This window comes from Bacillus rossius, chromosome 5 (genome assembly GCF_032445375.1).
Source record: "Bacillus rossius redtenbacheri isolate Brsri chromosome 5, Brsri_v3, whole genome shotgun sequence".
Taxonomy (NCBI): domain Eukaryota; kingdom Metazoa; phylum Arthropoda; class Insecta; order Phasmatodea; family Bacillidae; genus Bacillus; species Bacillus rossius.
The window spans coordinates 42,833,415-42,849,719 of NC_086333.1; positions in this window are offsets into that span (position 1 = coordinate 42,833,415).

Below are 16,305 nucleotides of genomic sequence, written 5' to 3' on the forward strand. Positions count from 1 at the left end.
TGAATATTTTTTTCCCGAAAATTCTAACGGGAACACCCTATAAATAACAAACAACGCGGAGATAAATCTAGAGAGAGAGAGAGAGAGAGAGAGAGAGAGAGAGAGAGAGAAAATGGATCGTTGGCTGCATTTATTTGAGAAAATGTTTCGACGGACGGACTAACATTGTGTTGTAATTCGCATGGATATCTGCGTGGCGCTGACGAACGAAAGTCCGACAGACGGACGCGACGGGTTATTGTAATTCCTAGTAAATTAATAGAGGTATGTTATATTTGTGTTATTTTCTGGTAATAGAGTAGATTCCACAAAAACGCACACAAGCAAGTCCTCGTCATGCGTTCATTGGCCACTGTCACAGTTCACATTCTCCCAGGGTCGCACATGATTGGGCCAGATTTATTTTTAGGTGCTCGTCATGTCTTATAGTCCCACAGAGCATGTAAAATAACACGCGATCCACTGAAAAAGGACCAGTCTAGTGTCAACAAATGATAACACGGTATTTTGACTGTATATTCTACTAATCAAACACTTTTCTTCCGGTTTAATATATCAGCGGGATTGATAAACTCACTTCCATGTACATCACAAAACAATAAAACCTCATTTCATTTAGCTAGCAAGTTAAACATCGTACTTTTAACGAGCCTCATTAAAATTGTTTCCCCAGTTTTTTTTTTTTTTTGGCAAATTCTGCTGTGCCGTGTTTGAGTTAAATTCAATTCAGCCACGAACAAAGATAATTTAAAACGTTTTATTTCAAAATTATTTAGATTAGCACGAATGCACAATAAGAAAACAAACAAAAAAAAGTCCTTCTAATGACGTGATGTAAGTCTAGTGTCAAGACAAAAAAAAATCAAGTTGTGTTAATACACAATTAATTAATCATATTTAGCTGATATTATTTTTGTTACTTTTGAATCCATGACCATATTTCGCTCGTCCAAGCTGTGCGGAATGCATACGCACCGGGCGGAACTTCCGGTGCCGCGTAGCAGTCAAATGAACGAGAATTTTCTTAATCAACCTCGCTCAAGCTTCACGGGTCGCCTAACCCACAGGCGAATTGAGGGGCCTTCACAATGGGAGTGCTGCGGGTTGTATCTGCCCAGGGATGCGAGAAAACACACTTTATGCGTCGTGGAGAAAAAAAAAGGAACGGGTTGGTGGGCACCTCCCGTAAAAACCAAAAAGCAATTAATCTTTTTTTTATCTCTCACGAGAAATCCGCGCAAGCATCAGAATGCTGGTGAAAGGATTCTTTATGCTCTGATCTTTTTATCTTTAATATTCTATCAGCGTAAAGTAATTGATGAAAGAACACCACAATATTCACCGCAAAAGGAAAAAAATAAATAACTTTTCTTTTCCAGCCAGTTTGATCACTGTGACACAATCTCCGACACTCGCCCCTGCCTATAGACGCACGGCAATGTGACTTGTACCTTCGATGTCGTTCAGCAGAGATGTCGTCTGGGTGCAGAGAGGGTAAGTGGGATGGTCCCACGGACGGGTGTTGATTTCCCCAAAATCACAGAAACCTGAGTTTTCAGGGTCTTGAAAAAAAAAACATATTTTTTGTTGATTTATGAATCGTATACTAAAAATAAAGTCTCAAGACAAAGACAACATACGAACGGTAAATTCAAAACTTTATAGGGCTTACTACAGGGCCGTTTTATGAGAATGTGAGGCCTGGGGCAACAATATTCCGAGCCCCCCCCCCCCCCCCCATTTTTTTTATTGTAGTGATAATTTTCAGATATGAAAAACTCATATTTGCATTGACATGTATGTATGTAATAACTAACATAAAAAAGGATAAGAAGTACCATAATGAAATGCAGCCTCTATTCGCAGAAATATGAAACATTTATGCAGGGAAAACAAAATAATGTATAACAACAAATTTTCTAGTTAAAATGGAGTAATATTTCATAGCCAACACCCACCCCCAATATTTATCTGCTTCATTTACGAAAGTCTTAAATCGTTCTCAAATATTTACACAATTTTATGAGTTGCAGATCCCGACCAATCAAAATTACATATTTATTAACTCACTTTGCAATAAACTTCTTCCTTGCCTTTTTAGCAGCAAACAAGTTAATGAGTCCATCAAATGAAATGCTGTTCACAAGATCATGTTCTGTAGAAATCACCGCTAACGAGTTTAATCTCTCTTGTGACATGGTAGATCGGAATTGATTCTTCAGAACTGACAGTTTTGAAAATGATCTTTCACTTTCACAGTTTGTGATTGGTAGTGTCAAATACAAGCGCAGTGCTATTGCTACATTTGGAAATACATCAATTATATCACTGTTATATAAGTGCTGCAAAACCTTTTGTGGCGTGAATGATGTAACACTGTCTTCAACTTGTTGCTCTCTGAGAAATGATGATAAGTGTAATAATTCATTTGTAATAACAGGCTGCAGATCCTTTCTGTATTTCCTGACCAACTCGGTAGCACTAGATTTGAGTTCATCTTCACTTGCTGTAGTTAAGTTACAAAGAAACCCAAATGTTGAGGCATATCTTTGTAGGAAGCAGCTCTCTTCTCCAGTTCCATGCGGAGCTTATCAGCAATGCATATAAATGTGGAAATTCTGAAATTCTCGCGGGATGTTACAACAGTTGAAAGTTCGTCTTTTCCATTCAAAAACTTTTTATTTTTGGAAGATCTAGTATCTACAAAAGTTTGTAACACATGGTTGCTTAGTTGTGTTGCTTCAACTTCAATTTCATCAAAATTATTTCGCAAATCGGAAACAAAATCTTTCAAAGAATTCATCAGTTGATGACCAGTTATGACATCGAGTCCAGGCTTCTCAGATGCTTGGTTACTGCACCGAATCTTTCCATAATGTCGTACCAAAATACGGTCATAAAAGCAAATTCTAAATATTGCATTTTCTTCATGAGGGAGTTCACTTCCATCCTTGTGACTTACGTTTCATTTTTGTCGTTGAACATATCATTAAATGCACAGAAAATCTCATCATAATGAATGACGAGAGTTTTCAATGCATCTTCTCTGCATGACCACCTTGTTTCCGACAAGCTCTTGACAGTGATTTTTGGCTTTACGCTATTTCCTGTGCTTTCCAAAATAACTCCTTCAAGAACTGACCACCTGTGAGTGGAAGCAGCGAAAAATGAGTACAGCTTTTCTAAAAACAGAAACAGTTTTGTTGCATGAATACATTCACCAACGCTGTTCTTTCCTACTAAGTTTACTGAATGTGCTGCACATGGAACATACAGCACAGAGCTGTTTATTGATTTAATGTGCGCTTGCAGGCCCTCGTATTTTCCTGATATGTTGGCTGCATTATCATAGCTTTCTGACCTCGGCAATCCTGGATATCAATGGTGTTGTCTTTTAGAGTACAGGTTACAACTTCACTTAAATTTCTTCCTGTGTGGCTATAAATTGGAATGAAACACAAAAACCTTTACAAAATGTTACCGTTAAGGCAGTATCTAAATACAAAAGATAACTGATCTGTATGGGTAACATCAGTTGTAGAATCAACTATCAGTGACTAATATTTGGCCTGTCTAATCTCATTTAGCATGTGTTTCCGAACTTCGTTGCCCATTAGCTCAATGAATTATTCACATATATCAGAAGAAAGATACGATACATGACCTTTTCCTTTGTTCCCATGTATCCTTAAATGTTCCTGTAAAAAAGGATCAAACTGAGCAAGGAGTTCCGAAATTCCTAGGTAATTACCATTATGAGGTGATCCAAGCATTTGATTATCACCACGAAAAGGAAGACCACGACTGCACAAAAATTTTACAACTGCCACTACTCTAACAAGAACATTCTTCTAGTAATTTGTCTCAGTCACTTGTGCATCTAAATGTGATGAAATTGACATTTTATTATTTTTTCTTGAAACCCATTTTAAAGAACATGCTTTGTGTTCAATACTGTTTTCATGGTCCCTCAATTTTTCTTCTGTTTTCTTCCAATTAGCAAAACCATTTACAAATTTTGATAGTTTACAATTACTGAAAAGTTTGCACGCAAAGCAAAACACATTTCCCGTACATTTAGAGTACAATGACCATTTTCTCTCCTGTCGCTCTCCATTTTCAAGAACTCTCACAAATGCAGATGATATTAGTTTACGAGTACATTTTGGATATTGCCTAGCAGAAGCTGTGTAGTCTCCATCATTATTACTAAAAAAAAAGTCCGGCCCCTTATCAACACAATAACTAATCATTTCGTCAGTGATATTGCCAGGCCATGCCGCAGGATCTTGCTGGATTTCTTCTATTAACACTGCACTATCAAACTCTACACTTATTTTAGTCCTAGCACAGTTTCTAGAAGTTATGGGAATTTCTGAAATTGTGTTAATGAGATTACAATTATCTATTTTAGTTACTTCTGTATTTTCTTTAACTTTATCAGAGCTTGAAAGTGGCAAGTCAAAGGCAACTTACCATCACAATCACATGGTTCTAGTGTTTGAGGAGGTTTATGGACCGGCGTCGATGTCGGTGACTTACTCAGTAGTTATAAATAAAACCATACAAGTTACAGCACGGTCTGGTTTTATTGTGGAATCATGCTTTACAAAACTAAATAAATAGGTATATAAATTTAAAGACAAGTTTATTACGCCATATATAAAATGGGAATTCACTTTAAAAAATGATATATTTTTTTGATAAAATTTGAGGCCCCCTTGAATGTGAGGCCCGGGGCAAATGCCCCTTTTGCCCCCCCCCCCCCCCTAGACGCGGCCCTGGCTTACCATATTATTTCATTCTTCCAGTTCGTGTTATGACTAACACAAAATCCTTTAAGATCATAAAAGCCTTTAAATAAGGTCTTGTATGGTAGAAAAAAGGCATTCTTTAAACAATTGAATGAGGTTATATTTTGTAATTATTTAAAATCATGTGCAAAAACACGAAATATGTTATGATACACCCCCTAAATGCGATGTTTACATTTTATTTTTTTTATTTTTTAAGGGCTGTAACTTAAATGTTAACAAGTCACCTTCTTTGCATTGTTGTTCGGTAACAAATATTTCCAACAGATATTTACTTAGTAATTTCGGGGCAAGTAATCGTAATTATTAACACTTACATGACATTATACACTCACTATACTACAGTTCAAAATATTTGTGACCAAACAGAAAATGCAAGGGAGGCGACGTGTTGAAATTTCAATTTTAGCCCTTAAATAATGGTAAAAACGAGAAACTGAAACATTCGATATGGCGAATGATACCGAGCCTTAAAAGGGATTTGACCCCGCCATATTGGATTTTCGTATTTGTTTGCTATAATTATAATCTATTTATCCCATTTTTTTTACATGTCAAGGCATAAATCATGTCTCCCAGATCTTTTTTATCTTGTTGCAACCCCATATTTACTAACAGGCTCCAGTCTGTAAGCGCCGCGAGAAAATAACTGTTTATTTCACGCGGGCGACTAAAACTAACATGACAATCACCCCAGTTCACAATTGTTAACTTCAACAAGTAGCCAAAGCTATGTCCTATGTCACGTGTAACAACAAAAAATTAGCATGGAAACTTTATTGCAAGTAGTATCAATTTTTTTTTAAATTGCAAGATGGCGAAGCCTAATCCCCCTTCAAGGTAAATTGTGATATGTCCAGGGGAGGTCCGGGTTAGGAAATGAGAGCTTCTCAGGCCGACAAATAGTTACACCTGTGAAGTCATTGGCGTTTAGTAGTTGACATTTTTGGGAATGGTTACAGCTGAAATAATATTATCAATTGACTCTAAGTTATGGTTTCTGAAAATCTGTTTAAATGTTATCTCTGCCGTAACGAAGAAAATTTTTCGATATCAAATTATAAAAATGTATGCCATACAAACGGTTGGAACCCATATGACGTCTTTGGTTCCACGAGCGGAAGCCAACAAATATAATACCATTCCTTTAAAATGTGTAGAACAGTGGAGTTTAGCCTGGTGGTCAAATATATCGTTAAACTATAGCAAATTTTTATTATGAAATAATTTTGTTACGAGTGACGAGGCTGACTAGCCATCCTGTGGGTAAGGGGGGAGTTGCAGGTTACCCGGTGAACGACGGCGCCTCTGTACCTCTCTCAACGGTTCGGCACAACCCAGATCCCCGTCTGCATAAAGTGGCGTAACTAGGACGCCGTTGTTCTTAGTACTTCGAGTGTAAGTCGGAGATTCTGATGCCGCGACACTTCGAAGGGCTACGAGACCGTCCCAGGGCAGGACTTGGCAGGCATATAAACGGAGAGACTGACCTGCGAGAGCAGTGAAGTGAAGAGGGCAAGTGACCCCTTGGTGAGCGATAGTGGATGACAGCGACGGGTTTCGTGCATCGGGGTTCGAAGTATCCGAAGTTTTGTATGAGCGGCGGATGATTGAGTAGTGAGGGGCAGCGTGTATAGACTGAGGTGCGCAGTAAGAGACAAACAGTAGAGAGATAGAGATAGAGAAAGAGAGAGAGAGAGAGGAGCCACTGTCGAGCCGAGCTCTAGTGGGAATAGTAAAAAGTGTACTTACGAAGGTGTGATTCATTTGTAGATGAACATTTAGACTGTTGTAATTTAAGATAGTGTATTATTAGGTTAATAAATAAAACCGTAATGAATTGAACTATCCTTCCAAACCCGCTTTATATTTGTAACATTTGGTGTTGGAAGTAGAGAAAGCCATAATTAATAAATTTAGGATTGAGTGGTTTGAAAAAAATAATAAATACATTTTAAAAATTAGAATTGAACTATTGAGTATTAAGTTAGAAACTGTGGAAAGTTTTCATTGTAATAAAGTTAAATTTAGTGTTAGTTTTGAGTAGAATTGCAATTGATCACATGTGAGGTCTTAACCTTCTTGTGACTTTTTGGCAGAGGCTTCTATATAATCACTGTTGAGGCACATAATTTATAATGTTAATGTCCTTTTGTAACCTCAGCGTATGTAATGTTTTTATCTTGATGATAATGTATTCTAGTCATCATCATTATATATTCACGTACTTACCTATTTCTTTATGTAATTAAGTTCAGTATTTTTGGAAGGAGAGATTGTAACAGCTAACGTAAAGTTTAATGGAGTCACTTCCTGTGTTAGAACCCGAGAACAGAATGAGTATTATATCATTTTTATGTTATTTGGAATAGTAATTTTTAAAGACCCTCTCATGAACAGATTTAATACACAAGGTTACAAACTTTCACACTTGCTTCCCTTTTTGTTTTGTTTTGCCTTTTTGTACTACGATTTTGTGCTGGCGTGACAAAGGACAGCTCAGGATAGTGGGTACCATTGGGTACTACTTTCGTGAACTGTCAAATTTGAGACTAGTTACACGATAGACTATAGCAAGAATCTTGCCTATACGAGATCAAGCTGGATACGACATAGGCCCTTAAGAGAATCATGTACCCGACTGCCAAACAGTATGTATCAATTTTCAAGAAAACTCATTTAAAAACTGTTCAAGATACTCATTTCTTTCCTGTTACAGAAGCAACAACTTTAAAAATATTTGACTTTGTTTCCTTATGTTTTCCCTTTCTTTCTCCCACTCTCCCTCGCTCTTTCACTTTCTCTCCCCTTTTCGCAATCACTTTCTCTCCCTCTCGCTCTTTCACACTCCCTCGCTCTCTCTCCCTCTTTACCCTTCGCTCTCTCCCCCACTCTATTTCTTTCTATACCTCGTTCTCTCCCTTTCTTTCTCTCTGTGGCTCGCAGATCACCCAACCAACACTTCTGCCATGAGTATGTTTGTTTACCGCACCAATTGAACTTTATTGCAGCTCCGTCTTTCCATGTGACGTTTCACCCGTGTCTAATGACTTCGATGTCGTTGAGTCGATACACTCCTAAGTTAATTCCAAATTCCAAAAATTCATTAACTCTGAACTAACAGTAAGAATACAAAATGAATTCCAGCTAATTTGAACCATCTTAAAGTAATGTTGTTAAAGGGATCTTCTTTCTTTTATTAATTTTTACTATCTTCATCACTATCTTCAGATATGTTTTCGTAATTATAATGTATTTTTCATGCAGCAATTAAAAAGTACGTGTTAAAACTTATTGCACTATGTCTAGGCCATCTGATACTGGTCGAAGTTTCGCAGTTGGCAATGCATCTTGTTTGAAATAAATTCATTAAAAAAAACTGTCAAGTCGAACAATCCTTGCCACAGCTGCAAACACCAACGTTAAGTAGAGCGTTAGTTCGCAACCGCCTGTACCATTATATATATATAATAAAAATTTGTTGTACCGGTGCATACGCCCGTCACATTTTCACTTAAGCCGAAGAGGGTAACCAGACTGAGAGGCTATCACCACGACTACGAGGGTTACATGTTGGAACCCTCTAGCATCGAGTGGTAACTCGCTGTGCAACATGGCACCACACGAAGAAGGTATGTTATCACGACTACGAGGGTCGCGGGTTTGAGTGTAGCAGTAGGCACTGAAGCAGAGGCGTCGGCCCAGGGACGCCGCACCCTGAGCTCTGCCCCTGTGGAGGTGGCCGAGAGACGGGCGTGTCCCTGGGAGGACGGCACAGCCCCGGCATTCCCTGGAACACTCCATAAGAAAAGGCGAGCACGATCTTTTCATTAGTCGGCCGCGTCACTCGGCGGCCGTTATGGAACTCGTTCAGTCAACTTGAATTCTATTGAAGCCAAGTTCAAACTGATACAGAAACGAGGTTTGATAACATTGTTAATGAAGAAGTATTTAACTTTGTGTGCTGTCAGTAACTATGACAAGTGCCTTTTTTTTTGTAACCATTATCCGAGGTTTGCTAAACAGAACTGAGTGTCTTTGTAAGCAAAATGGAAAATATTTGCATAACAAATATTTATGCCAAACGTTTTGTTTACAGTATATCTAAGTGATCAGGTGTAAGGACCACTCCACCCCCGAGTCCTTCCTCCAGCAATCAGGACGACTAAGGCGCCCTGACGCCTCGTTAGCAGCTCAACTTCGGCCAGCAATCGTCAAACCTCCAGTAGGCACTTCAATTTTTTTTATATCTTCAGAATAAAATTAAATCACGACGTTGAAAAGATCGGAACATAAATTTTTTCTTTCGGGACTTTAATCGCTCTAAGTGTGCTGGGATTGTGAAAGGAACTTAACCTGTTTATTATTTCTGAAACTATCATAATTGTGTCTCATGATTAATGGTAATTTTCCAATTAGAGATGGCCCATTCTTTAGATAATGTAATTTTAAATCCATCTTAATATAATCCAATAATTTTAATATATTTGTCAATCAATTTATCAAGTATCATAATTTAATGTGAAAGTAATTAAAAGTTAAAGAAACATAGAGGTACTTACATCTAGACGAAATCATTATTTTTCCTTTTGAAACTAAAAGATCCACCAGTCAAGTCTTCAAGAGAGAGTGAAGTGTGACAAAATGATAGCAGAGCTTATGTTTACAGTTTACTCTGTTATTACCGCTGTGTAACAATCTAAAAACAAAATGTTAAGTAGTAAGAAAAAAATATTATTTAGTTTCCTATGGTTTTTTCACAGTAAAATATATAAAAGGAGTATAACTGATACCATTCAGACATGGATAAGGCCTACAGAGAAGCATCACAATAAAAGGTAAGTGTATAAATGATCTTTGGCTTTTAACATTACATATTGGTTTTATATTGTTGAATGTTTTAGTTGCAGATATTTGTTTAACTTACTCTCATCAATATACTTATGCAGTATTGAAGTACACATTTTAATTGTCTTACCATGAATTTTGAAGCAGTTGATTAATGTAATTGTACTTTATTATGTAGGTACTTGTTATTACATGTTTTAATTTTTAATAATAATAATAAATATGAAATTCACTACATTAAATGATTAAATTTGAATCTTTATTACACCATACAATCTTGGCTCTACCCATATCACACTGATTCATAGACACCTTCAAACAGAAAGAGCTTTGGAAGGTGGAACGGATAAAAATGGATACCATTCTTTCATTAGAGTTAACATTCCTTTACCTTCACAGAGGACAAAAAACCAAAAGTCTCCAAAACGATGCTCTTGATTTAAGTAATGATAATGAAATGGTGGGTAGGCCTACTTATACCTACTGTCTCCAGCTACCCAAAACTCAAAATTAGTTTCATTTTTTTAACAAACCATGTTTGTCATGTACACATACATACTGCCAAACTTAGTGGATAAATGTTTAAATATATTAAAAAATGCAAAATTTTAATTGATGAAAATATAACTTTGCAAGAATTACAATGTTTTATTGTAAAAAATAATAAAAAACACATTAAGTCATTAAAAAAATGCTCAAATTTCTAAATACGTAAAAAATTACCAGCATTTTAATTTGTATTTGTGTTAATCTTGAACACATGTTTATAAAATCATAGAAACAGTGCAAAACAAGTTTTTTGAGCTGTGTATGAACAGATTTAAGTAAAATTGAATATTCTACTCCCGGACCATTACCGCCCACTTCCAAAAGGCTTATTTTAGATAACATGTGACTTACCAGCTAAAGACAACGGCAGCACTGTGCGTTTGTTGTGTCAAGCCGTTCCCGCAGTTTGTGAGCCGTAACTAGTGATATGTGTCTCAAGAATTTTTTCCCGTGAACCACCAAAACAAACATACCTTAGTTAAAATTGTTAATCAAAATCTTAAATAATTAAAAGTTAACAGCTTATTAGTTTTAATATTAATGATTATTGAAATATCAAGCCAAAATTTATTTTTTGTTAATCCTAAGTCTGAACATGATGCCAGTCATTTTCGCCTCTTTCTTTTCACTACAACTAAAGCCGACTTGCACAGTCGTGACTTGAGGCAAAGTAGAGTATTCCCCCAAATGATTATAATCTGCAAACTTTTTGCTTGGATTTTACTTACCTGACTCTGCAAGCGGACCTAAGTCTGTTAATTGCAAGATGTGAAGTATTGTACAAGCATATAAATTTAAGGAACAAAGTGTTTTTTGATGTTAATAATGTGGGTTCTCTTTTAAGTAAAACTATCAAAATTATATGTAAACTTTATATTTATGGCAAAGACTGTACAGAAAACAAGTTTAGAAATAGTTTCACATGTATTTACATGAGGTCCCAAAGCATAATTAATTTATGTACTTTATAATTAGTATTAGTTAACTATTTCATTAATGATGCATGTTAAACAGAACACTAAATTTTTTTGCATTAATTGAAAACATTCATAGCTGATACAATAAATCTTGATGAAACAGTCAAACAACAAACTTTATTCAATTTATTTCACAATATAATCAAAGTCATTAGTATTTTAGATACGTTCGAATAAATAATTATTATTTAAAAAAATTGGTTGTCTGTACAGTCGGTTTACGGACGATAGTTTAACGTTACGTCATAACAAAACATTGATGAAATGATTGATCCAGAAGAAAAGAAAAAATCATATTCGGCCTGAGACTGAGCCGTAATAGGTTTTTGCAACCAAACCATTTAGGCATTAAAAATATTATATTCTTTGAGGAAGGTTTTTTTTAATTTTTTTTATCTTTTGTATGATAAAATCTACCTCTGCATACTTTTATGAATAAAATTGAATCATTATTATTGAATTATCACTATTTTGTATGGATACAAAGGAGTGAAATGAAATATACAATTTAATTAATAAATTTACTTTTATTTGCATTCATTCATTCAAATATATTTATTACTTTTGAAATGTTGCGTGCGTCGTATTTATTTTTAAAAGTACAAAAAAGAATTCGCAGCTGCCGGTATATTTTTAAAAATTTTGTTCACGGTAGGGGAATAATATTATTTCGTTTTTATAACACGATTTTATAACAAATACGCATCCCAAATACACCAAACTTATTTATAATGTGTTACAATATTTTTTCAAACATTGTGCAAAAGATCCCAGATGTAATTTGAATTATTATGTGTAACTGTAAAACACCATTGTTGGTTCAAAACGTATTTGAATATTCAACATTACTTTTAAATAACCGTACCGATTGTGCTGAAAATCGGTGGACGATCGTTAAATTACATAATATTAATAATTCAAACGACGAAAATATGATTGAAAAGTCAAATCGATGGTTGTTCCAATTGAGTGGAAGAGGTATGCCACACATGCGTACAATGAGCATGAAGAGAGATGCCACGCATGCGTACAATGGGCAAACAGGATACATCCGTAGTGGGGCACTTTTTCGTGCGTGCAGCCGGCGTTCATCGTTTTATTAGACGTCACGTCAAAAAATCATTACTACTAAAATATTACATCAAATCACCCGAATGATTAAAACATTATGTGACAAAAGACTCCTAAATATTTGAAATTCATTCAACCAGGTTTGCTCATGCTTTGGAATGTACTCTCTGAAATTTCAGCTATTTTGAACGTGCATTTATTTTTTAACAATCGTTTCCGCGAGTCGATGCAAATTTAATATGTATAGAGATGTGATAAGTATAGAGAGCTGCCATTATTTTTTTTAAAGGCAATACACCTAAGCAAATTAAGGACGAGTTGGACGCTGTGCAGACGGGCAGCTGAATTCAAACATGGCCGTACAAGCTTAGGTGACGATGAACGTTTGCGACACCAAAAACTGCGAAAAAAAAAGGCAAAGACTGATTCTTTGGCAGGGAATATGGTGGTGACTGTTTTCTAGGAGTCTCAAGGAACTGTCTTAGTCAGTAATCTCGAAAAAGGAAAAACATGCCAGGAGCATATTACGCATCATTACTTGACAAGCTTTGCAGAAACAAATAAAAATTGTTTCATCAAAGCAATGGACCAGCTCACACCTCAGCGGTTTCCATGGTGAAAATCTAGGAATTTTGTTTTGAACTGCTTGACCACCCACACCCAATTAACTTTTTTTGTTCCCTAGGCTCGGAGGACAGAGCATTTTTGTCGAATGAGGAGGTTATCACCTTCGTAAACATCTATTTTGCAGAAACCCACGCAAACGATTGTTAAAAATAACTGCGCATCAAAAATCGCTGAAATTTCAGAGAGTATACTACAATGCAAGAGCAAACACATTTCCCAATTTTTGGTGATGAGCGCTGACATCTTCACGTTGAGGTCGGAAACTTTTCAGACAATCCTCGTACTATGATTGTTAAGACTTGCATTATCATGGCATTCAAATCATTATTAATACACTGAGCTCTGTGGTGGCCAGTGAAATGAGACCCATGCTGTGAATATTTGTATAAATCCGCAAAAGTGGATGAGTCCAAGATTAAAAACTACAACACAACAAACCCTAAAAACAGTACCCAGTTCCAGCTACAATAAATATAACTAAATTAAAATTTTTCGTCTTATTGGAGCCTATTTGACTGACATAATTCTTTGGCAGGTCGGGAACATCTCTGAACCAAACTACCTCGGCCTCATGTTTCACTGACACACTAGCTCACCCACATGTCAAGGCAAAAACACAGGAAAGTTACAAAGTCTAAAGTTACATCTTCACTCCAATACAAGAAATGGTACTTACATAAGTTATAGGGTTTGACTCCAACAATTGATTGAAAATATTGGCAGAATGACATATAAACCTGGATGTATGCAAATCTTAAAATATGTCCAATCTTGAAGTAATGTTGTTAAAGAGCCCTTCTTTCCTTTATTAGTTTTACGATCTTCATCACTATCTTCAAATGTGTTTTTATAATTATAATATCTTGTTCTGCAGCAATTACAAAGTACAAGTTAAAACGTAAATTTGATAACCACTAAAAGTATAGTATCAAAGCCTGTTTTATAATTTTAATGAAAACCTGAATCATGTAAAATAATTTGATCCATAATCATTTCAAAAGAAAACTTAAACATTTAATTGTAGGATTGTTAATGCCTTCAGAACTTCTGAATTTGTAACATTTTGGTAGTAGCTTTCAGCATGCATCCAAGTTTTGTATTTTAAAGTTTTCTATATACCTAAATTAATTAATTATTAACAAAAAGGAATGTTACACAGGTGAGGATAAGAATAGTCTCTTCCATTTTAATTTTGTCAAAATTAATCTTTTGCGATTCCCTATAAATCATCGCAAAATTAAAACCACATACCAGTTAATCAGTCATTTTTTTTAGAAGTGTTATCTGGACTGTCAGTTTACAGTTTACAGCTTATATGCCTTGATGAGGTCTGTTCATTTTATTTGTGTTGCCAAGTCTTTACTTTTTTCACAGCTAAATGAATCCATTAAATCATCTGCATAAAATAAATAACATGTTTTATATAAATTCCAGCATCACATTTTCACAAAAACTCAAAAACTTTTATTGGCAAATTAGGATAACTGCTAACGAACATGAATGAAAACTTGACAGCAAACACTAAACTCCTTAACATATAAAAAGCTTATAAACTAGGTACTATCGCAAAACACTGAAGAAATAAGAAATGAGTCAAATGTTTACCTCTGAATGTTAAATGTTATGAAATATGGTTCAAACTGAAAAGATTTTAGTAGGGAAGGAAATAATGAATAACAAATTTTTAGTAAGAAAAACATTAAAATCTTTTATTTCACAGTTTACAAAATAATAATCACAACTTCACACGAGTTATACAAAATAAAAAAAGTTTTATTTCATTATACTTGTAGTAAATATATAATATAAATAATTTATGATATTGAAAAAGTTATTTTTAAAAATATCTAATAGCACACACATATGCACACACGCACACACGCACACACGCACACACACACACATATAGACTAATACTGTATCCAAAATGTTATTAGTAATACCATAATATACTAAAATCTATTTTCAGTAAATTTAAAATTTTTAGATAGATAGTAACAACCCAGGCTCCCGTCCCCAGTTTATTAAAGATTTAACATGTTAATTTACATTGTTGCATGCTTTTTTGGGATTTATGATTGTTTGATTACTTTATAGGGAAACAGCCAATTAAAAGTTATTTTTAGCTGTTTGTGTAGTTATGGTTTGATGTGCTTTTACTTTTTTTGTTGTTGTAGTTCTTTAAATCGTAAATGCATGGGTACGGGAATATTTCTAGAAAAAAATCAAGCTGATGAAATGTTTTGACCAGTTTTATGAGTGTGAGAGTGACAGACATTGTTTGTGCATGGGAAAGATTTGTAGTATGGGTTGAAATGCTGTAGCCATGTGTCAGTATTGGCTAGGCTAATATTTTATGTGCATTTTTGTGATTGGTCAGATAGTTCATTATGTGATTTTTCCTCTTGGAGGACAAAGGGCAGCCAGGAGTGGGTCAGCGGTTGTACGAGGTACTGAGAGGTCGCTTGTAGGGAGGTGGCTCAGATTTAACAAAAAATGTAGACGCAGAAACATTTCTTGCTTTGGTTAGGGCTCTACTGTATATATTTAACCTTTCTTTGTTTTGGAACTTTTAATTGGTGTTTTTGACCATAGTCGTCGTAACAGCCCAAAATGATAATTGAGTTAACTTCTTTATTGTTCCGAGAACTGAGTCCTTCGGCTTGTACTATGGATTGCAAGCAACCATGGGCTTTACTTGCGAAAAGTATGCGAATTTTCAACTTTCAGTACCAACATAAAGTAAATTTGTGTGGAGCCTGTGAAGATGTTCTGTGCGATCTGTTTGTATTTTTTGTCATTAACTTGTTTTTGTGGTTCAAAGATAACAACTACTGTGACTTGTAAATTTTCGCTAAGGATAAATAAATATAGTACAACAGTTTGTGTCCGTGAGATGTTATTTCAGTAATCAATAATTGAGAGTAACATTTTTTTCTATTGAACTGAACTAATATTTCAACATTCAATCCAAATCTCTTCAGATTTTTGTGTTAGTGAAACCTAGACCAATTTTGAGATAGCTTGAGGTTTGGATTATTAGAATATACATAAAACATGAAAAATTATTAATAGATGTGACAAAATTTCTTGACAGTTTTATGTCAACCGCCGATCCATCATATTGCCATCCGGGGCAGTTAGTGTGTGCGAGACCAGAAACCGAAGTTTCTATAACTCGCTTAGTGCATTGTAAATCAGGTGCACCCCACACTTTTGTAGAATCACTTGGATCAACGGGCGGGGCGCGTGTCTTGTGGGATAAGTTTGGCACACGGGCCTGTGTGTGCGCTGGTAGGTTGTGTTATTTATGTCAACCAATTATAAAAAGTCATTCTGTGGTAAACTGACCAGCTGATAGTCAATTTCTTGCTACCAAACATCCCTGCATATTTTTTGGTTCCAACTAACTTGTTTTA